The sequence below is a fragment of the Microtus pennsylvanicus genome, chromosome 20, assembly GCF_037038515.1.
Source record: "Microtus pennsylvanicus isolate mMicPen1 chromosome 20, mMicPen1.hap1, whole genome shotgun sequence".
Lineage (NCBI taxonomy): Eukaryota > Metazoa > Chordata > Mammalia > Rodentia > Cricetidae > Microtus > Microtus pennsylvanicus.
Genome location: NC_134598.1, coordinates 26,295,436 through 26,320,685, shown reverse-complemented (window position 1 = coordinate 26,320,685; position 25,250 = coordinate 26,295,436).

The window sequence follows — 25,250 nt, the reverse complement described above, 5'->3', positions numbered from 1 at the left end:
ACCTCACTCTCTATCTTTTTCATTTTCCCATTGACTAACTCACCTGCAAAAATCCAAAGCCGAATGCAGATGTGTGGGGAAATCATACGGTAAGGCTGGGGTAGATATGGAAAATAGAAATTAATATAGAACACTGATGAAAAATCACATATGCCCCCCTATAGGATACCAATTTAGACATGGGAAACAGTAACCTGTCAGCACAGACGTGAGTAGACATCTGGAGTGATTTCGCCAGTGATGTCACATGCCTCCCTAAAGGATACACTTAGAGGAACACATCACATCCTAAGCACTCCTGCCGAAAAGGCAAGCTTATACCTAAACAGATCCATTCCAAGAAGAATCATCACACAAACACAGATGTAGGTACAGTCTACAAAATAGTTGACCCATGCTCTTCAAAAACAGCAATGTCACAGAAGACAAAGAAGCACAGGTGCAAAGCAGACAAGTGAATGCAGAGTTTGACCCAGAATCTTCTCCTGGTTCAATGAATTTATAGGGCAAACTAAAGCCATCTCCATAAAGTCTGCACGTAAGATAACAGCATATCTCAATGTTGATTTTGAGGAAGGCCAGGTAACACCAGAAAAAAAGGCAGGCAAATGCATGGCAGCTGGATTCTGGTTCAGCATCAGAACTGGGCTACAGTTCCGTAACTGGGTTACAATATCTAAAAACCTCATATGAAGACAAAATGAAGAATAACGCCTATTCTGTGGGAAACTCCTAATTCATCCCAGGAACCCTCCACTTTCTCTTACAGCTTAGTTCACAAACAATCTTCCCCTCCATTAAGCTCAGTGACTGTCCCAAATTCACAGGACTCACTTGGAGATGCTTGCACTCTTCCCCTGAATGTGGATGTTTTGCTTGGAGTTGAGAGCTCTCTCCTAGTTCACAACTTTGTCTCATCTCTAGATTCCTCCTCTGGTGGTAACAAGGCTATGGAAACACTGAGTAATCTTGGACCTGTCGCTCACTGAGACCTCCTGAGGCCTCACCACCAATGATAATTTCACAACAACTTCAACTGTTATGCTGTGGTTACGCCATAAAAAGACCTCATTTAAAAACCAGCCACATGAAAATGGTACTAGATGGTAAAGGGACATCACAAGAGGGGTCTACAGTGACCATAACACCTATGACTTGGAGCACCACATAGTGCAAAAGTCGTCATTCCGAAGACTTAATGAGAATCATTAATGTGCCCAGGAACTATTTTCAATATACTCCTGATGAAGGGTCCAAAACTCTGGGTGGATTCCCAACTTATTCATTGTATTTTGTTGCACTGACATAGGGATGACTCAGTCAATTAAATATAAATGGATCCTAAACAAGATGCTAAATTTCTACCTCGTCAATAATAACAAACATGTAATTCTTACCCCCAGGAAAAGTAGGCAGTTGTGAATTCACCCAACATGAGAAGAAAGAACACCCCTGGCAAGTCAAGCCTACCTTGCCAGACTTCCATGAAGGATAGTCAGAGATCTCTCAAAGCCCCAAGAAGACACTTGGAATATAAAAGTAACTCGGGCCTGTGAGACCCAGAGTATCTGCGACAGAGGAAGAAAGAGAGTATTCAGACTCTCCTATCCTTGTGTGAGATGCCCTTTTATCCAGCACAAAGGACAAAGGTTCAGTCATACATAGCAGGCTTGTGGGTCACGAATAATGCTTGATATGAGAAATCAGCAGCTTCCTTTGACCTCCCAAATATCTTATTCCAGGGTAGAGTTGAGTGACTTAATGTGTACGTATTCCACAGGCATGCATGGGGCACTAAGCATTAGCATCAGCCCTGTAATCAGTGTGAGAGCAATAGGTAGGTAAAATATATACTTAACAGCAAACGGTAGCCTACGGGCGGGCCTTGAGACTGCATTTCTGCCACACTTCATATAATCGCATATCGTTGAACTGGTTGTAAATGCGGTTACAAATGCTCACTGAGTATAAGATATATCTTATCTGTTTTTATTATTCACAGTCTAGAAAATCTTGATTTTAACTGGAATAGCGAACTATGGGTGAACTCCCGTTACAGCTAGCAAAGTGTACCCAGGGAACTTAGCACGTAGGTCAAGAAGGAAAGGACATTACCGTGAATGTCAAAAACTAGTCACTAGTTGATGCCTTTCTGACAGGCTACAGGACCCCTTCATCCAAAAATTCTGTGGTTACCATCTGAAATCTTCCTCAGAAACGATCATGCTTACCAAGTTCTCTGCAAAAGGCAGTCACCGAGGAAGAGAGCAGACCACTAAATGTTATAAAGCAATGAGGAAAGCAGTAAGGAGCCAAGATACCCTATGTTTCCTTCCAGGGTACACCCTCAATTCCCCAACTTCCTTCCACAGTTTCCACCGCCCCCCCCCCAATGGTTCCATCGTCTTTCTATAGTGCTAGGAGCCATCCCTGGTGGTGAACAGGACCCAGCAGATGATATAAGGAGGTGGCAGGGGACAGAGATAAGCCAGGCCATGGTGGTAGTGAGAATCATGCAGGCTGATTTACCGGCAGTCAGGGTGTTTCTTTATTTATATAGAATTTAATAAGCAGGGATACATTCATGTTGTTCCAAAACATAGATCATATCATTTTCGGTTTTGGACATGTGTTTCACTTCCTTTTGCTCATTTTTTAATCATCATGAATAAACTATGACAGAACCGAGTTATCACTTCTGATCATTTTACCTCAAGTTTTGAAATCATTAATAAACAGCTATAATTTTTACTCATCAACCCTATAACCCATTTTTTAAGAATCTAAAGGCATATGACAACCTGTTCTTAGCCTAGTAGCTTTTGTGGCCACAAGGACATTAGACCAAAACAAAATTTTCAAACCAGCCCATGTCCTAAGCTGTATCTTATTAACTCTTTTTTTTTTTGTATTATTAACTCTTAACGGTCAGAGTGCCCAAGAAATATCCTCAGGCCAAAGCTGCTGCAGTTACTATTCAAATTCTGGCATAATACAATGCTTCTATTTTATATCCTTATAGAATCTATCTATATGTCTAATCCTAGCATTCTGTTGTTCTTTGGTCATACAACACGGCAGTGGCTCTGCATGTTCCAACTTTTCTAAGAGAAGGAGGTGCTACATCTCATTATTTTATCATCTTTCCACTCCATACTTGGTTCATCAGTGTAAGTCTCTGTGTAGGGCAGAGGTAGCTCCAGCTAGTTTAACTTTATTGCTGTATATGGTGCATAATTGCATGAAGGTACAGCAGGAAGAAGCTCGCAGTCTGAACTCTGGTCAGCTCCTCTAGCCCACTGAATCTTGTTGACCTTTTTAAGTTTACTTTGTTTTGATTATCTTCCACCTGAGTAAGTACAGGGACAGATGGTTCAAGAATGTCCCAGAGCCTCATAAAGAGACCTGTGACTTCTTTAAGTGTGTCACAACCTTCAAGACAGAAGGAAGACCTTCAAGTAGATAAGGATATCTCCCTAAAAGTGGGAGAGGTGGTGTGTTCAGGACTTTCCTGGGGGAAGATTCCTGGAAAGAAGGCATACATGATTCATAAGAAATTTCCCATCAATCCCACATCACCAAAAGTCCCCCAAGTATGTAACAGGTGGATGAAAACCAAAGGTGGCATGGCAGCCATCATGCAAGCTCAGTTTTGCTCGGATTTGTCAAGCATTTGAGCTGGCTTTCTGATTTTCATTGTTCCCATCAGACACGGATGTGCCACTGTAGCACCATGGAAACCATACCTTTAGCATGTGAGCTTCTATAGGCTATGTAAAATCTAAGCCATAGTACACAATGTATTTGAAAATAAACTGAGGAACAATGTCCGGGTGCTCAACAAAGCTTCTAGGCATTTCAGATCACACGTTCTGCTGGCATCATGCATTCACTGTTGGAAATAACTTCAAGGCCATTAAATATTGTATGATACTGGCTTATGCTCCACATTTGCCTACCTCATTGGGGGCTACAGTTAGCATTTTTGCTGCCTGAAACAGAATGGCTCTAACTACATGAATGAACAGCACTGAAGTCGGCAGCAGCACAGGAGAGCATATCTACAAGTATGACGCTAGACGCCTTCAATTAATTTTCAAAGAATGTTGTTATCCATGGAGATATGGACATAATTTCAGGACTTAGTGCGCTGTAATTAAAGCTTTGTTTTTAAGCCAGGTATTCTTTTTTTTTAACTTTATTTTATGTACATTGGTATGAGGTTGCCAAATCCCCAGGAACAGGAGTTACAGACAGTTGTGCACTGCCATGTGGGTGCTGGGAATTGAACCTGGATCCTCTGGAAAAGCAGTCAGTGCTCTGAACTGCTGAGCCATCTCTCCAGCCCCTAAGCCAGGTATTCTTTAACTTCTTTTATCACAGACAATGAGCACAGGGTAGACAGCACACTGAGGCCCTTGTCTGATCCCTGCTCACGGTTCAGCAGGGGGCATCTTCCAAACCAAGATCATAATGTAAATTGCACCATTCACAAATACCACTCATATTCAATCACTTCAAGCACCGTGTCTCTTTTTTTCTGATAGATTCTATCTTAATTATCATCAGTAGCATTTGAAAAAAGAGCTAATAAAACACATTTATAAAGATTTTCTTTTAAGTATTTTGTTACTGGAGCTACATAGCTTTCCCACGCTGACTAGTTTTCCTAAAGACAGATTAAAGTTTTAAAAATTTAAATACATCTTACCTTTTCCAATGTGAGAGCCTGTGTTGGACTATACAGACCACATCCTGTAAGCCAATCTTATAGATCTCCTTTCAATTGTGTGGGAATGACTGGGGAACTGCCCACCTGTAATCCCAGGGTATAAGAAACAGAGACAAGAATACCCCCAGCAAGCTGGCAACAAGCTCTGAGTTTATCAAGAGGTGTTGTCTCGGTATAGAAGGAGAGTGATAAGAAAGAAAGAAAGAAAGAAAGAAAGAAAGAAAGAAAGAAAGAAAGAAAGAAAGAAAGAAAGAAAGAAAGAAAGAAAGAAAGGACAGCCAATGTCAATCTCAGACCTTTACATCAGCCTGTGAACACACACACCCACACAAATGTGAAGAAGTATACATGCCCACATATTATACACACACACACACACGCACAAGCAACATGTGTGAATACTGTAAAAAACCCAACAGGGTCAAATTTCTTGACAGTGTCTGTGGTGGTTTGAGAGGTCATTTGAATACTTGGTCCCTAGTTGGTGGTACTGTTTGAGAAGGATTGAGAGGTGTTGCCTTGTTGGAGGAAATGTATTAGTGGGGCTGGGCTTTAAGGTTACAAAAGCCCATAACGTTTCCAGTGTAGCCTCAAACGGGACATCTAAATCCCATCCCTTCCCAAAGGCACAAGGACCATGGTGAAAGCAAGAGAAAACGATTGTAGGGGCCAAAGATCTAGGAGGACCAAGGAAAAACAGGGTCTTCTGGACCTGATAGGACCCACTGTGGTCTCATAGCAGCTGTGGTTCCCTCCCCCAAAACCTACACAAGGTTACACCAGCAAACATTCTAGCATGGAATGGGAAAAGGGTTGGTTCATGAGCTCCCACTCCTTGCTGAGCTATGGACAGTTAGTTAATGGTTTTGAAGGGAGAAAGAATCAGTTTCCTCTAAAGGTATGGCTCTGGTAGGCCCACCACATTCCAGAGATGACCCCATTCCCAGAAGTGTATGGAAAGAGCAAACTGGACTTGATGGGCTATTACATTTTTAAAAGAAAACAGAAGGCTGGACGAGTAAGGAGGTGAATGAATCCATGGGGAATTAAGGGAATAAAATTCTCAAAAAATAAATAAATAGTTTATTTAAAAAAGATAAGTTAAAAGATTAATTCACCTTCTATGGATGGAAGGCATTTCTGTAAATTTGTCCAAACGCAAGGCAAGTATACTCATTATGTGTAAATACACAGTGTCTTGGTTAGATTTTTGTCAGCTTGACACATGCCAGGGTCATCTGGGTAAAGGAATTTCAAATAAGGAGAAATGCCTCAGTCAGATTGGCAAGTCTGTGAGGCACTTCTTGGTAATGACTGATGTGGGCGTTCAGCCTAGCAGAGGCAGTGCCACTTGGGGTAGGTAGCCCTGAGTCGTGTAAGAAAGTAGGTGGAGTAAGCAATAAACAGTATCCTTCCATTCTCCTGTTTTAGTTCATGATTCTAGATTTCTGCTTTGAGTTCCTGATTTTCTCAGAGATGGATTATGAGTTGAGAGACAGAGAAATGAACCTTTTTCTCCCCAAGTTGCTTTAGGTCATGGCGCTTGTCAAAGCAATTGGATACAAACTAGAACAAGTAGATTTATGATAAAGTCTAAAACAGAGGGAAAGGTGATTTTTTTTGAGGAATAAATACAGTTTTTCAGTGCTTCCATACAAGAAGCAAAGTTTAGCTGTATTATAGCTGATTTTGTTCTAATTTCTTCTAAAGCACACTGCTATAAATGCTACTTTTTCCAGCAAGTAGACATCTTTTTGGCTCAATTTGTTTAAAGGAAAATATCTATTTCCTAAACTGGGTGTGGTAGCTTAAGTCTTGAATCTTCAGTACTCATGAAGCTGCAGCAGGAAGGTCACAAGTTCATGGGGCATTTGAGAGCAGCCTTAAGGACATATCTAGACTCTGTTTCAAGAGGGAGGGCCATTTTGATGCACGGATGATATTAGCCCTCCCTGATGACTGGAGGGCTAACAAGTTTGTTACGCTACAACCAAATAATTTTCCTTTGAAGATACATTTAACAATCTGATATGGATATGATTAACGTTTATTTGAGACAAGATTGAATAGTTTCTATTGTCTAGAAAATATAATATTTCTAAACTTGTTCTTGTTGGTAGAATTTAAAAGTGTAATTTAATTTTTACATTTATTTTCATATAAGAAGCAACCAGTAGATGTCTTATTAACCAGATAATTAAGTTGAAACTGTCTCTTGGCAATTCAGAAAAGTGAGTTATTGAAAGGCAAATCGTGAATCACTAATTATACTCTGAAAATATGCTCCTGAAATATAGAAGATTCCTGGTAAAAATGCATAAAGTGCTTGTAAGCAAAGGAAAAGAGGTAATTTAGGCTGGTTGTACACAGAGGTCAGAGGGCTTGCTCAATGCCTGGCCATGATCAGTTGCTACAAGAAAAGCATTTAAGTATTATTATTATTATCCAGGAATGGTGGTGCACACCTTTAATTCTGGCACTCAGAAGGCAGCTGCAGGCCAATTTCTATGAGTTCAAGGTCAACCTGGTCTACACAAAGAATTCCTGATGAGCTAGAGGTCCATAATGAGATCCTATTTTTGTTGTTTGTTTTTCCAAGACAGGGTCTTACTATGTAGTTCTGTCTGTTCTGGAGCTCATTCTGTAGACCAGACTGGTCTCGAACTCACAGAAATCTGCCTGCCTTTGCCTCCGGAAGTGCTGGGATTAAAGGGGTACACCACCATCCCAGTGAGACCATTTTAAAAATTACTAATATATTTAAATTTGATTTTATTAAATTCCAAGTCTTTATATAGGTTATTGTGCTATAGCCGTACATCATAGACTTTAGAGAGAAAGCACATGCATTCCTTACAGTTCTGGAGCCTTGAGATTCCAGCATCAAGGTGGCAGTTTCTGATGAGCTTCTTGCTATATAATCGCACCACATGAGGCGAGTAGGTAAAAGAAAGCAAAATACAAGAAAGCAGAATTTAGTCAGAAGACTTCAGATTGAACATCAATGTCCATTCGGGTTGTCTGCTGTAACAGACATGCTCCTTGTCTGAGCTGTCCAGTGGCTACCACCAATGAGTACCACTGAGGAAGTGATGTCTAATTCCACTTCAGTACTTTTATTTTATTAACTTGGTTACTTTAAATAGGACTCTAATGGAGCTTAGACGATTTCTTGTAGCTAGTGATTACTACTTTAAACGGCATAGCACCTATTACATCCAAGAGAGACAATATTCAGGATGTAAAGGGACCCAAAATACAGATGTACTAGGTATCACTGGAGACGATGAGGTCTGAGGATGTTTGTAAGGATTCTCCAAGATAGATTAGAACAGCCAGCTGGAGCCACAATTGTCTTAGAGCTAGAGAGTCTAGTTCCTAGCTCTACACTTCAAAATAATCTATGAAGCATCCTTCCAGTGTTCAGTGGTTTACTTAACTCTGAAGGATAAATACAGAAAATACATCAGAAAGAAAATGGGTGGGAGAGACTAAAGACAAAATACTGTCTTCCAACTGAGAGAAAAGTCTGGGGTCCATCTGCATTTTTCAGTCCCTGTCTATAGATGTTAAACAAAAAGGAAGAGGTTTCACTTCACTTCCTCCCCCCCCCCCCTTCTGTGTCTATTCTTCAACTTCACTTTCAATTTTAACCCTTCACTAACCACATCATCCTTCCATTTCCTCAGGCAGCACCAACAGCAAAGAAGGCAGTCTGGGCATTCTAGAAGTATGTTAACCCTCTGTATCCCAGGTTTTGCCTCTATTCTAGTCAGGCTTATAGCTCCATTTCCAAAACCTCTCTAGGTTCTAATCACACCAAATACTCACAGTCCACCCCACCCCTCAAAAAACTCACTTTTTCTAAAACCTTTTGATTGTTCTGGGAATGCTGTATAAGCTATCTTTTTTTTTTCAACTTGTATTTGATGAAACAAAAATGTTAACTAACCCCTAGAGGTTCTGTTACACAATGCAATCAGTATTCAGTTTTATACTAAAGAACAAAAAAATTGAAATGAAAATTTAAGTTATACAACGCAAAGCTTAAAATGTTAAAAGTATTAATAAATGTTAGTATTTAATGCTTTGTGTCACACACAGAACACAATTCCCTAGAACTAAGAGATGATTTATTGATCAGATGATAAACACATAATTGTAGAACTTAGTGGAGAGCCTCAGACATTTTTTTCCTGGTTAGCTATTTTATTTTACATACAATGAAAAGCGAAACAGAGAAACTGAGTTCACTACTTAGGATCACACAAGATGTCAGCGGCAGTTGCTAGACAATGCTATTTCTAAATCCCATTTCTTTCTTTCCAAATGAATCGGTACTCCAGGGTGGCAATTACTGCCACCATGCCTTTCGTATCAGGAAGCTGCCCCCACACAAATCAGGCCAATGGTAGCGGGGTGGAGACAGCCAAATGCCTCTGCGCTAAGATCCTTCGTTCAAGGAAGGAAGATCTTTAGCACAATTCCATTTCTTAACATCAAAGTCCCTAAAGCATTCATCGTTAATTGACTATCATACTTGCCGTTGTCAAAATCCACAAAGGAAACCTGTTTTATACTTACAGGTTATTGTCTCTTAGAAAGGTAGACCGCAATGATAACCCATACAACTATAAGGTATCCCAAAGCCCCATAAAGGAATAACAAGAAAAAAAGATCTAGAATCCGGATTTTTTTTTTACTGGATAAAAAAAGGAATCAAAATGGCAATACTAATCTATTAGTAGCTATGGTTACACTTTTTAGAAATTAAATAAAAATCATCCCATACATATGGATCATGTGTTATATTTGGCACATTAATATTTATGTTTCTTGATGGGTGAGAATTAAGCCCAAGACTAAACATTAGTTTCTATTCTGTCTTAAGTTGAATTTCTGGTCAGAGATGCTAAAGTGTGTATTTGTATGCGAGGAAAATGCCAAGAGCAGGCATTTTTGGATGCCGTATTCACTGTAAAAAATGATGAGAGAGAGAGAGATAGAGATAGAGAGAGAGAGAGAGAGAGAGAGAGAGAGAGAGAGAGAGAGAGAGAAAGCAAAATTTGTTGAGTGAAGTAAAGATCTACAGGTTTGTCTAACAGCTTCAGCTGGTCTCATGGAGAACCTCAGGGATCGACCTGTTGTGCTCATATGAATAAGGATTGGGTCTTTTTACTGCCACATGGGCCAGTCACGGTCTTTAGGCATCACAGAAGAAAAAGACATAATTTAGATGATGGAGCTCACAAAAATTGGCACACGGGAGCACAGAGCATTCAACACTCACAACAGCTGAAACAAGCGCCTTGATTTTGAGTGGGGATCAGGCTGGACTGCCACGGTATTGGTGTTGCTGTTTGGAACTTATTTTATGTAGTGTTCACCCTCCCTGTCAGGGAACAGACCCTTAAGATTCAAGATGGTAACTTTCTAAAATAATCTTGTAAATGGGAGGACCTGCTTCTGATACCTTGGCTATCCTTAATACCGTAAGTGATATTAACTATCTTCCTGTCCTGCCCATTTGAATTCCCCTCACTAACAGCTAATGCTTCTGCTGTGCTATGTCCCACATACTATGAAGGTGCCTCACACCTTTGTCTCTGAGAGACCTGAGCCACAGGGACAAAGCTCTTCTGAAACATTGCAACATGTATTAATTTGCCACTGGGAATGAGCAGCATTTCCTAATAGGAAATATCTTGCATTTAGAACCCAAAGACATTTACCAAGCAGTATGTTCTCCTTGGTCAAGGGTGATCCAAGATGCAGCACATTTTCTTTTACTTTGGAGAAAATATTCTTGCATCTCTTTGGTGACTGAGCCCTCCAAAGCTTCACTGTAAAATCGTCTAACCCTTCCCAGAGTCTTCACATATCCAGACATTGGTACCCAAGGAGTTTCTCTGCTCTGCATCTGTTCTTTCCAGTATAATACCATGAGCTACCTACAGCTATTTTGCAACTAAAATGTGCTGAACTTGACTAAACCTTAAAAAAGGTTTTTAATCTTAATAAATTTTAATTTAAATATTCATATTAATTGAGGCTGCAGGCTTCAAGAATGAATATTGGAATTCTAGAGCATGTCTGTCTCATAAAGATTCTTAATATATTGCCATCATCAGCCAGGCAGTGGTAGCACATGCCTTTAATCCCAACACTTAGCAGGCAGAGGCAGGTAGAGCTTTGTGAGTTCAAGGCCAGCTGGGTCTACAAGAGATAGTTCCAGGACAGTCTTCAAAACTACAGAGAAACCCTGTCTTGAAACACACACACACACGTGTGTATGTGTGTGTGTGTGTGTGTGTGTGTGTGTGTGTGTGTATAAAATCACTCTGATTAACAGGGTATCAGCCATACATTGCTTTGATGTGGATATTTATCTTATCCACACAGTTTGGTTCCCATTCGACTGTATTATGCCTGAGTGATAAAGAATTAACTTTGCTCTTATCCAAACTCTAAATGTGTACCTCACATGAAGAAGAGCCATTGTTTGGTCTGATCTGGTGAAAGGATCTTACTGTGTAGCTCATGCTGGCTTCAGACTCATGATCCTTCTGCTTCAGCCTCGGGATTGCTGGAATTACAGGTGTGTGCTACCACCCCATATAACAAAGAATGTTTAATCCTCCTCTTTGGTAGGGATGAAAGAGAATGCACCAATCAGGTCACTGGCTACACACCATAAACATGACTTCGGGTTAATGCATTCTAATGAAGAATGATATCCATATACCATCCATAATGAAGGCTACAACTTGCCTGAGTCTGTTAAGTTTAAAATCAGTCTGCTGAGTGTGTTTCTATGAGTTCACATTATTTTTTGAGAAGCAAGACAAATAGGTACAAAGGTAATAGAACCACCAGTCAATTGTAAATTCCCAATATATAAAATATTTTTTTTATTCATCCAGCATCCCATATCAGAATCTTCTACTTGGACTTTCCCTTTGCAACAGGTCTCATCTACAAACAATAGACACTGAGTTAGAATTTACTGAATACTAACTATGTCCATTCTAATTATATTTTTCTGGACAACAGACATGTCTAGAGCCAGGAAATTCATGTTAAGTAGTCAAAAGTGAGAACAGAGTTAGAATTTACTGAATACTAACTATGTCCATTCTAATTATATTTTTCTGGACAACAGACATGTCTAGAGCCAGGAAATTCATGTTAAGTAGTCAAAAGTGAGAACACAATGGCCTCTGAGAGAGGCAGAGAGTGGGGGAGGGGAGAAGTGGGGAGATGGAAGTGAGGCAGAAGATGCCTCTTGGAGAGAGAGACCAAAAGGAAGGGACTCCAGCTGGAAGCAGAAGGAAGATCTGCTTGCCTCAGCAGATTTAAAGGGGGGAGGGGTCTTGCCTCTTAAAGGGACAGGACAGACCATTATACTATCCAACATAGTAGTTGAGAGCAGAGCATGCCCAGACCAGCTGGGATAGGGTTTTTATTACAGTAAAGGTTGGAGTGAGGGGATTTCCAGGGTCCAGGACCTTGATTGGCTGACGGTTGTCTAGGAGTCTTGGCAAAAGAAGAATAGGTGAGTCCTGGGCTCAGAGACACCTGGTGATGTTATCTAACCTTATCTAATGGTTGAAATGTCAGATACTTCCCTTTAGATGCTGGCCCTCCCTGGGTGGTGTCAGCATATGGCTTTTCCTGGAACCTGATGTTATCTGTCAGGGCAGCACCACATGTGGCCAAGGTGCTCTGGGCCCCCCGCAAAAAAAACGGGTTCTTTATAATATATTGTGTTGTTTAGCCATGATGTTCATCAGGTTAGTTAAATTATATGCATTTGAGTTATAATATTTTCAATTTATGATGGATTTATTACTGTGTAGCTCCACTGAATATCAAAAATTGGGCCAATAAAGAATTGGCGGTATATTAGGAACTCCTACCAACAATGAGGTTCTCATAGTCGGCTGACCAATGAATGACCACTTCCAAACTCCCACTTAGAACTGTCTTCTTCAGATCACTGCTGGCGCTGTTCTAGGTCCCTGGGAAGCAAATTCAAATGCAGATTGCTTGCCTTAACCTTTTAGGGAAGTGACCATGCAAATACCTACCCGGGAAGGAAGGAGCAAGAAACCAAAACTGGTCAGATGAGGAAATCCAACTATGAAGCAATGGAAACAAGGGCCTCCCTGGATTCCTAGAGAACTCTGGAACTGGCATAGCCCCTAAGGAATTCTGAATTTAGGCCAGAAGCTTTGGTTCTTTTGAGTTGTCCTCACCCCTAACAGCCATCTGTCACCGAATGCAGGCCTTCCCTGGGGAGGAAGCAAAGTCTTACACAAGGCAACTCCCTTTGGCAAAGGACAATGCCCAGAGAAAGAGAGTGATTCCTGGAGAGGAACTGGGCTGTTTGCCCCAGGAACCAACACGCCCAGCTGTTGACAGATGGAATGAGTGGCTCAGATAGAAAAGTTGGCAGTGGGTGCACAGGAGGCCTGGAAGCGGCGAGAGCACAGCAGCCACCAAAGGTCCCCTGCCTGGTTTAGACTAAAGACGCACCAGCCTTCCTAAGTCATCTAGATGCGAGGGCAGAGAGCTGGATTCTCATTGATGTGCTTTTACTAATACTCTAATTTCCTGTTCTATTAAAAGTATAGTTTTTCAAATGATAATTTTCAATATAGCTAAAGGGAGGATTCATATAGGGATTTTTTTCTGATTTTTATCCAAACAGAGACTTATAGCAACCTGCTGCTTCACTTAACCTCAAAGTCAGTATCAAATTTTTATAAACTAAGGATGTAGGTGTCTTTCTGTTAGCACTTCACATCCTCACAGGTGTCTGAAGTCTTATTTGCATATACAGCTTGGCCACAGTGTGCTGTGGATTCCATTGGCGTATTTGTTATCAGAAGTCACATCTATTCAGCTTTCAAATACAAACAAACTCTGTGTGTGTGTGTGTGTGTGTGTGTGTGTGTGTGTGTGTGTGTGTGTGAGAGAGAGAGAGAGAGAGAGAGAGAGAGACAGAGACAGAGACAGAGACAGAGACAGAGACAGAGACACAGAAAGGGAGAGGGGGGAAGAGGTGTCAACTGTCTCTAGTGCAGGCGGAGAAAAAAATCTTTAGAATCTAATCTTAGGAATGTCATTGAGACTGGATCAAACTGCTACCTTAGGGTTCCTAACTGCTGTGATGAAAGACCGTGGCCAAGCAGAGGCCTTGACAGAGTGTTGCTTGCTGGCTTGCTCTTCATGGTTTCTGTTTTCTTACAGAGCTCAGGACCACTAGCCCAGGAACTGCACCAACCACCCTGGGTTGAGCCCTTTCCTGTCAATCACTCATTAAGAAAATGGCCTACAAATGGACACTTCTAAATTGAAGTTCCCTCTTTTCCGATGACTCTAGCTTGTGTCAAGTTGGCATAAAAGTAGCCAGGACAACTTCTTTTATGCATCGCCAAGGAAAATACTTAAATCTCATTCTTAGAAATTTCTCTGCACCTCTTTAAGAAGTGGTCAGAAAAAATTCACAATTAACAAGTTTTCTCTCCTATTGCCATTTCAAAGCACTTCTTTTCCCAAGCTCGTAAATTGCGAGCAGCTGCCAATCAATATTGCCAATTATTACTTTCTCACATGCTGAACTTTATCACAATGTATTTATACACATTCTCTGATTTAAAAATGACATATCTTTCTTAGTCATTGCCTACTTTTAATTGAGCAAAATTAATACCTTCTCTAGGTCTATTCCCGAAACTACAAAACCAAATTTAATGAGTCTTTTTTTTTTTGGTTTTTTGTTTGTTTGTTTGTTTTTTGAGACAGGGTTTCTCTGTAGCTTTGGTGCCTGTCCCGGAACTAGCTCTTGTAGACCAGGCTGGCCTCGAGCTCCCAGAGATCCGCCTGCCTCTGCCTCCCAAGTGCTGGGATTAAAGGCGTGCGCCACCACCGCCCGGCTAATGAGTCTTTTAAACTGCCAGGCATGGTGAGCTTTTGTTATTTGGGAGGTTTCAATGTCACAACCTAACTACCTTGGACGATTATACATACATTAAAAGGGCAAATCAAATATTTTGCATCAAAGAAGGAGCAACTGTATCACAAGAGATATTTGCAAAGTAGGGTAGTAGCTTCCTTTATGTGATAAACAACACAGACTATTAATGGTGTGTATCCAGTCAAAGGTTCTTCAAGCTAACCCTTTCCAAATAATCGTGGAACGTAATGAGATCTGCTTTGTCCAGTAGCATTTGATTTGGAAGGGAAAATGCTTTAAGTGTTGCTAGTTCAATAATCGATACTTGGGAATTACAATTGTCTTCTCTTCGTTCAATCTTCATGACATCATCAACAGCTGTGAATTTCGTGATATAGGCCCTCGAGTGTGACAATAGAAAACAAATAGAAAACAAAATGAATAGGGCTGGCAAACAGATTTTACTTTATATAGAATGAAAAAGACTCTTCCACCCAGAGACAAAACAAAGTCTAAGTTTACATTTTGAGGCGTATCAGGAGGAAACAGTTAATGATTAGAACTCATTTGCACCTGACATGTAAAATATATATTTAAAAAAAATTTGCAATGGTTTCTACAGCCTTTGTAAGTTTTACTCAATAGAAAGTGTGACCAGCACACATAATTGTGTGTCAGGGACACAGCTCCCATTTATGGGCCTCTACCGACCAATTTCATCTTCCCATTCTAAAAGTTGCCTCCAACAAAGGGCTGGGAATCTGAGAATCCCATTCACACTGTTGCTTATGGTACCTCACATCTGTGACATTGTGATAGGTACCTGTGCTTCTTGGGTTCACACTATTCTTAAGCACCTCTCAACTCTGACTGGTGACGGTGGGTCAGTCTGTCTAATGCCGGTGCAAACTGCAAGTGTACACACACAGGGTGAGAAGGGCAGCTGCACAATGCCCTTTGCACAAAAACGCCCTCCGTATTCCCGCCCGCCCAACATTCAGGCATGTGAAGGAAGTTTTACACTTGGGCAAAAGGGCCTTATATGCGTTAGTTTATCTTGGTTACAATAACATTTGAATGTGAGTTCTATGGTTATTATTCCTCACCTAGGAACGTAAGTGCTAGGGAAATGAAACGTTATGTCCAGTTGTTCAGGATACTACAGCACAGGCATTTCTCATAATGCCCCATAGATTCCCACTCTCAGGGTTTGGCAGGATACCCTAATGGTTCATAGTGGGATTTGTGAAGCTGGTTTCAGACTCTTTGATTTGCTACTTCCTAAATCATTACCTATTTAGCACCTTGGTAAAGTTAGTTCCATGCTAGTAGGACACAAATAATATCAATACATAACTTGTAATATTAATACAAAGATAAACTCTTAATTTTCGTAAGTATTAAAGATACATAGAAATTTTTAATACAGAAATAATTAGAATAAAGAAATATACTATAGGAATGTTATATTTCTATAATGTAGAAGGTGACATAAAGTTATTATTATTATTATGCAATAAAGGCCCCCACTGAAAATGAAATAACATTAATGAAGGAGGGCAGCAACACACTAGTCCAGCTAAATGCCTGGGTTAGAGTTTAACAATCCTTAACTAGTCATCCATTAGAGTGGCCAAGGAAATGAGGAAGACATGAAAGCCTGTTATCTGTTGAATAAAAGACATGGAGGAGCGCTACAGTTAGGAACAGGACATAAGGAAATCCGGAAGCCTAGGAAAGACTGGAATCACCAAGGAAGAAGCAAGCCCCAAGCTTCCGCTTTAAAATGCTGCTTAAAAAGACTGCCCTGAGCTGGATGTGGTGGTGCACACTTTTAATCCCAGCACTCAGGAGGCAGAGGCAGGCCAATCTCTGTGGGTTCGAGGCCATCCTGGTCTACAAAGCAAGTTAGATGCCATGTTCTTGTCTTGTCATTGACCTGATCATCATTTCGGGTCACCTTATTTTGGATGCAAGTGTCTTCATATTGTCCCATAGCTCTTCCAGAATGCTTGCTCAGTGAAAAGAAAATTTCTTTTAACTTGGGAAGAGTAATAGAATTTTGACAGGTGACACATGCACACACAGTCAGTTTTGCATGCATGCATTTATGTGGGTCCCACATATTATTATTCTTCAGGAGCCATTCATCTTGCTTAGAACTAAAATAGGTTTTTTTATTAGCCTGGAACTCACAGAGTTGGGCCAGCAAGCCCCTGGGGACCCTCCTTGTCCTGCCTCCAAGTGATAAGATTACAAGCACCCACCACCACACCCAGTAGTTTCCTTGTTTGAATTTGTTTAAATGTAGGGTCTGGTGATTAAACTCAGGTCCTCACATATAAACAGCAGGAACTGTACCCACAGAACCATCTCCCAGATTTCAATTTTTAATTTAAAGTTAAATATGGTAAGTGTGAAAAATAACTACAAAATTATATGGGACCTTATATATTTTTTCACTACTTCCTCAAGATCTACCACCTAATAAAGTTCACAGCATGTTTGACAGTATTTTAAATATACATGATTCTTCTTGATTTGAATTGCAACAGTTTATTTAATATTCAAATTCTTCACTGCTTCATACCTCAAAGGACGACATTCTGCCCAAAGAGGAGAGTTTCTCATAGTTTTTCAACCATGTTCTGTGTCTCATATTGAGACTTTGAAGTGCCAGTGACCACGTCACACTTGTAAAACTAAAGTCTCTAGAGAACGATCAAAGGTGGAGATCTCATCGAGACCTTCACGTCGGATTTACTCTGCCCCCTGTAGTGGCCGGGTGCAAATGTGCAATAAAGTTTATGAGTCTACTGTGAGGCCTGGTGAAAGAATTGCCGTGCGTGAAGAAAAGAGGTGACAGTCAGGCAAGCCTGAATCATCAGAGTGGAGAGGCGTCTCCTTCTCTCCCACAGCTGTTACCCCAGAAGTGAGAGGAACCCAGGCTGCCAACTGCAATCCAAACAAGCAGCTACTTTCTTAGAGTGCGGGGAACCTGCCCGTCTATTCACAATCCACAGCAAGTGGAAGGAAACCGCATTATCATGAATGCTTCTGCGGATGTTTAATAAATAATAGCCAAGAGTCACTCCTTTGCATCTCTGCAATAAAAATCAACTCAGTGAGAGTGAGTACAGTAATAGAATGTGCGTTGTTTGGGCACTAGAGATATCAAATAATATTACTTTAATTCAAGTCTATGCATTGATAGTAAGTCCTCTTCCTCACTGACACAAAAATCTAACTTTTTGATTTGTTTGGGCTAGAGACAGGGTCATGTTGTGTGATTTTGAACTCACTGCCTTCCTATCTCAGCTTCAGAATGCTGGGATTGCAAGCAATGTGCCATCATGGCTGGCTTTCGAAACAACCTTCAATGAGAACATTTCATTTGTCAAAACTAATCCTTGTGACCATTTGGATGGGGACAGTAATACTGTCGTCATTTGTTGGAGCTTAGCAAGAAAAACACTTCAAAATAATTTGCCTACAGTTATAGGTAATAAATTATGGATGGGGACAAGACCCAAGATTTTGGATTTTTTGCTTTGCTAAGAGGTACCAGAAATACAGCACAGCCTTGAAATAAGACAGATAACAAATAAGATGTAGTTGTCCAAATGAAGAGAAAAGACAATGTAACCCTCAGGATAGAAGAAACATCCCTTTAGACTTTTTCTTGGTACCAAAAGAAAACTATTCCAAAAAGCTAGAGCAGAACCTAAGCTCATCTCTCATGTGTTTCTAAAAGGTACAGAATAGGTAGGTGAGAAAGGCCTGGAACCCGTGAGTGGCCACTGTAGATAAGATGAGCAGAGTCGGGCATCTGACTGGGAGTGGTGAGATCCATCCTTGTGTGCCGTAGGGACAAAGAGATCTCACCTTGGACAGGAGCACGTGCCAGTAGACAAAGCAGGTGATAAAATGATAGAGATCTTTGTGTTAGGCAAGCTATTAGGTGGTGTGGGTGCTGGGTGCGGGGAGCATTGAGAAACCACACAGTCGGAGAGAAGGCAAGCGTAATGTTCCACTGTGTGGTGAGCTAGGAGGGCAGAAGCTGAGGAAAATGAGGCATTAGTGCGGGAGCACAAGAGAAAAAAAAAACTAAGAAAGAAAGACTGCTTTGGACAAGAAGACCAGTATGTGTTATATGCAAAAGACAAGGTTTCCCCGGAACCTGTATGAGGGCAGCGCTATTTACTAAGTAGGAAGACACACTTCTAGGGCTGTGCCTGTGTCTCCGAGTCTATCTGGAAGTGCACAGGAGTGAAGCTGAAGCCCCTCATAAACCACTACCTTCTTACTACAAGCAGAGACTATGAACGAATTCAAGGCAAAGGGGTGATTGATTGGTGATTAGTTAAAATCCTTTTAAAATCATCTTACTAGCTTTAAGAAACAACACTGGTGCGTATTTGGAGAATTAAATGTTGGCAGATGGCAAGGCTTAGGGAGCTTATAGGAGCAGGATCAAAGGTCAATGTTCTCCGTGTAGAACAAAAAACAGAGGAGAGACTCACAAATGCTGAGGACTAATATGTATGTATGTAATTATGTATGTATGTAATATGTATATGAGGACTTTGAATCTTTCATCCATTTTTCAGAGCCATTATTATAATAAATAAAGGACTTGACAATTTAGATAGAAGTAGAGCCTCAGTGAGGGTAAAGGCCACAGGTGGGAAAGACCCAAACCTAGGTTTCCTGAATAGGTAAGATGGAGGTTTCATCTCTAAAAACATAGACAAACCAGGAAAGGAACCCGCTGACAGGTATCCTCACGAGAGAGAAAATGAGCACCCTGGCATGGTGGCACACTCTTGCAGTCCCAGTACCTGAGCGGCAGAAGCAGGAAGATCTGAATGTTTGAGGAAAGAGGGAAAGAAAGAAAAACAAAGAAGAGAGAGAGGGGGAAAAAAGCGAGCTAAAAGGAATAAAAGAGGAACAAGGATACCACTATCTTCAATGCTCAAATGCATATGTAGAAAATAGAAAATTAAGACAAAACAATAGATTATTATTGTGGTTAATAGTTGCTGTTGTGTATAAAACAATGCACAAGATACAGACAAGCTGCTCTCAAGAGTGGCATAAAGTTGTTTTTTAGTCTATTATGTGTCAACAGAATCCAAAAATTGCCTACAATGACATGAGGAGAACTTCCTGAGGTTAAAAAGAAAAGTTTAAAGTGGACGATAAAATGCCTTAAACCTGAAGTTTACAATGTGCTTTTCATAGTACTGAGAAACTGAGCACTTCTTTCACCCAAGAGTGTCAGATGCCTTGATTTGTGTCTCTTCCTCGGAAGCATATTGTTCTCAGCATTTGCCTCCGTGCAGGGCTGCCATTATCTTAGAGCTTAGTCATCAAGTTCAAGAACCAAGACTCGGGGACTGTCCATATAAATGAATGTTTAACCTGTACAGCACTACAGAAAGCAGAGTTTCTCCTTCCGACGGGTGAATCATAACACGATAGAGAGCTCGGCTCCTTAATGTACTTTCAAATAGTAAGCACTGGAGAGTCCAGAAAGAAACTCTTTCAGTAGACGGCTCTGCCCTCCCAGCGGGCCTCCACCTTGGCAGCCGACCTGGGGCTCCTGTGGAACTTTGAAAGACACATGTTGAACCAGGTACAGCCTGGCCGGCTCGGTTCAAGCAAAGCTCCACAACCGATTCTTAAGGCACAGGTCTGCCTCAGAGCTCTGATTGGTGGGCTCTCCCTGAGAGGAATCGGTGAGGACGTTAAACACGCAAAACCTTTCGACCGACTTCTGAAAAGAATTAGACTAATTCAACTGTTCCCTGAAGTGGCCACGGCTCCACTCCACGACCTGTGCACCTCCAGGCGATCCCACTTCGGCACAGTGATAAATTCCAAGCATATTTGCAATGCAAACTGACCTGACCTTTGGATCTAAATCTCTCCAACTCCCTCCTAAAGTTTAACTGTAAATGTTCACTTCGGTTCAACTTTCCGTTCGCCCGTATTATTAGTCAGCTGGTGTGGTTTAAACATTTATAGATAGAAAAGTTCAGATGTGATTTAAGTTTTGTGGCAATCAAATGTTAACTGAGTTGTGCATGCTGAGTCTCTGAATCCTATAGACCTCGGAGAATAATCATTGCCAATGAATCTTGGGAGTTTTGGTCTTTGGAAATTAACAACAGAACTTATAAGGTTTATAAAAATATTTCTCGTGGCAGCAGCACAATGTGTGTGCAATAGAAATCACACTCTTAATTGACTCATATTAATAGAAAGTCTTTAATCATCTAGTTTATTGTCTGGATGCAACGATGTTGCCTTAGTTGGGGTCACTATTGCTGTGATGAAACACAAAAGCAAGTCATGGAGGAAAGAATTTATTTCACTCACATTTCATTATGACAGTTCAAAAAGGGCAATGAGGGCAGGAATTCAAGCAGGACAGGTACCTGGAGGTTTGAGCTGATGCCGAGGCCATGGAGGGGTGCTGTTTACTGGCTTGCTCTCCATGGCTTGCTCAGCCTGCTCTCTTACAGAACCCAGGACCCCCAGCCCACAGATAGCACCACCCATATCTGGTTGAACCCTCTCGTATGAATCATCAATGAAGAAATTGTTCCCATGGGCCAGTCCACAACATGATCTAATAGAACCATTTTCTCAACTGAGGCTTCCTCCTCTCTGATGACTCTAGCTTGCATCTGGGATATCATTGTGTGCATAAAGGGGCCAATCTAGGAACTAAAACTTCTGCCATTTGGTGTCACGATAGAAGTAGGTACAAAGTACCATAGAGTCACAGCGGAAAACCTTTTTAGGGAGAGTCAGGACAGGCCTCCCTTACACAGAAAATTATATAGATACACAAATCTCAGGTAGAGAAAATGTGGCACTTTCAGGGAAGGGTGAGAAGTACAGAAATTCTTCACACAGGGCCTGTGATGCTCTCTGTTCAATTCCACCCTAGTCGTCGTTTTTGATAACGTCAACAGTCCTGTAGACATCTGCCCAATTTCTCGGCTTCTGTGTTCTTATTTCTAACAGTTTCCTCAATTTTCCAAGGCTCTGGCTTCCACAGTTCTATCCTTGTCCTTGCAATGCCTTGTGCGATGTCTCCTCGAAATTGTAAAGTTACTATTTCAGGCATTCTAATCCCAGAACCCTGCCCCCCACTATTACAGTGCCCTTGCCTTGGAAACCAACTTTCAGAACTTCTTTAGGCCTGTTGGGATCTCTGTTCAATTAACAGTCTCTACCATTAGTCTGCTCTCTTTCAACCTACTGTGCTCATCTCCTTGTCACATGCCCCCAATTTAATCAAAGCCCCGATGAGGCTCAATACACTACCCATTCTGTAGCCAAACACTAACAGTTGAATACAAATGGAAAAAAACACTGAAGCGCATTATCTTATTCTGCAGATCTCAGGGCAGACAATGACCTTCCCCACCCTTTTGCAACTGACCACTCCTTTTGCCTAGGATACTTCCCCCTCCCCAGATAGTCACACAGCTTGCTACTCTGACTTGAGTATTTTTTATCTGTCAGCTTCGTAAGGGGGCATTCTCAGAGTGTCATCTAGGAGTGTCACCTACCCCAACCCAGCTCTCCTCTATATCCTTTGACTCAGTTTTACTTTTCCTCGTGGTTCTTTTTAATGAAACATCTTTGTCATTTCCCCTAATATGACATGAGGACAGCACCTATAGCTGTCATGTTTATCACAATGTGTGTGTGCCACATCATGAGGGATGTGGTTAATTTTCTGTCAACTAATTAGGTCAAGGAGTGCCCTGATATCTAGTTAAACATTATTCTGGGTATGTCTAAGAGGGCCTTTCTAGATTAACCTTTAAGTCAGTAGTATGGATAGTTCTCCTTTCCAGTGTGGTTGGACCTCATAGCATCTACTGAAGTCTTGAAGAGACAAAAAGGCAGAATGATGGAGATTTTGTTCACTCTGACTGATTCCAGACTGAGACATAGATTCTCTTGCCTTTGGACTTAATCACAGATTAAAACATTATTGGCTGTCTTGGGTATCCAGTTTGCTAACTGCAGATGTTGGGTCTTCTCACCTTCCACAGCTAAATGATAAAATTCTTTACAATAAAGCTGGACATGTGGTCGATAGATCACCGTACATACAGCTTGATTTGCTTTCAACTGAGAAAGTCAGCAATATACCTTTCCTCTTCTACCTCAGAGGTTTGTCAATTCTCTAGCACATTATAAGTTATTCCAAAATGGCATTTTCTTACTCAGAGACTATTATGAACCCAGGCTAACCTGGAACTTGGAGTCCCCTGCCTCTGCCCTCCTAATGCTAGGGTTACAATTGTGAGCTGCTAAATCCAACTCAGAAGGACTTTTCTTGTCTTTCACTTCCACAAGCTCCCACAGTAGCCCATTATCAGGGGCTATAACTACTCCAGACATACTGCTAGGGCTTTTGTGTGTCCAAGAATCTGGAGTCTTCTACTTTGGTGAAATTGTGGAACTCCAGTAGTATGAGATATTTCAAGATCCTCTCCCCCTTTTATTAATTTTTAAAAAAGATTTGTTTTATTCTTAATGTGTGTGTGTGTGTGTATCTCACATGTGTGCAGGTACCCTGCAGAGACCAGAAGAGGATGTCAGATTTCCTGGAGGTGGAGTTGTAGGCAGCTGTGAACGACAGATACGAACGCTGGAAACTGAATCCAGATCCTTGGCAGAGCAGCTTCTCTCTAGCCCCCAAGATACCCATGTTAAGATTCAGGATAAGTGGCTGTAACTGAATCTCCCAATAACCAAGAAAAAGGCAAACCTACTTAACTTCTGGAGGTAATAGATTTCTCTGCTGGTGTGATTTTTCAACTCACTTACCGAAACAAACCATCAAAACCTTGTTAGTGTCACCTGGAGTCCAGAGCAAGTGAAGGGTTTACTGCCGTCCAAACTGCTACGCAAACTGTTCTGCTGCTACCTCCATGTGACATAACAGAGAGCAATTGGGCTTAGGACTGATGGTAGATTAGTGGGCAGTCATTCAACCCCTTTGACGAGGCTTCGCAGATGAACTTCAGAGCAAGCTCTTAGGATGTTGGAGAAAAGCACTCATCCTTCTTAGGTAATAATCTCCCTTTGAGCAGGGGTGTTAGGCCTCTTTTTAACCACAGGCTGCCATGTGACCAGGTGATCTAATCTGCCCACCAATTACTGAGTGTTATCTAACCACCAGTCACAACGCGCTGGCGAGAACAGCATTCAAAGCACGGATAAGAAACGTGGAGGAGTGGTTCAGATGTCCACGATTCCCAGCACATTGCTCTTTCTTCCTTGTCTATATGTACTGTCCCTTGGAGAATTCACTATAATCACTTGACGGGGAAAGATACAGCTGACACATCATTCCAGATGGCGTATTTCCCGCCTCCCTAAAGAAGCTGGGCAGAGATAATCGGTGATGAAACAGACACCTCGAGACAACTTTCAGGACTGAGAAAGCATTTTCTGGAAGGCTGCATATGTTCTGAGTCAGCACCTCACACCTGGTGCTATGAGTTAACAGCCTGCAGCACTGGGAGTCTAGGGATAAAGGCACAGCAACAGAAGAGGCGCCATTCTCTTACCCCTACTCACCTCCTAGCAACATTTTTGCTCTATGTTCCTACAGTCTTATGCTTTGCTCTCCTAGAGGCTTTAACTCAAAAAAGAAAAAGAAGAAAAAAAAAAGAAAGAAGAAAAAAAATGCTGACAGTAGACCAAGCAATGATCCTATTGGACTAGAAGCTAAGATCACCATATGGCCACTTTAGACTCCCCATGCTTCTGAATCAATAGACTACAAAGAAAGATGTAATGTCAGGGTGGTTGAGCCTGATAGCAAGAGGAAATGAGGATGCCTCTCCATAATGAAGGGAATGAAGACTATATTAGTAACCACAGGGTATCGTTATTATAGTACTATTATGCATTGCAATTAAAACCAAAGGGGAAAAAAAAAGCAAAAACACAGCCCAATCCAGGCAGGACTATGGAGGACCTAGAGGCCACAGGTCATTGATAGCCATGAATGTAGCCCAACACAAAATTATAAATTTAATTAAAAGTATGAAGGTTCTTTGCAGGGAACATTTAAATTAAACATTTAATTGTGTGGTTCCCACTCATGAATTTTGAACATGGGGCTGACGATGCCATATTGCAATATCAAAAGGCTGGACACACCTGACACTAGACCTTCCAAGAATGGAGGCGAGGTCACCAAGAACCAGGCTGAGTCAAGTGCTCTTTGAAGATACAGGGAGTACAGAGTGATTTCAAATTAGGTAGGTGTGAACAACAGCTATAGTCGTGTAACTAGCTACAGAAAGACTAAAGTTGTTTGGAATATTTTCTCCTTTGTGGCTATGAGTGTACTTGTGTATGTGTCTATTTGAGATACATATGCACATGTAAGCATATGTTTAAATGTTTATTTATATACTTAACAAGTAGACTTGTTTTTTTCTCTCTGCTGCTCACTTATGTAACATCAAATAGACTGACTTTTCATCAAGTATTTAAGCATTGCTATTT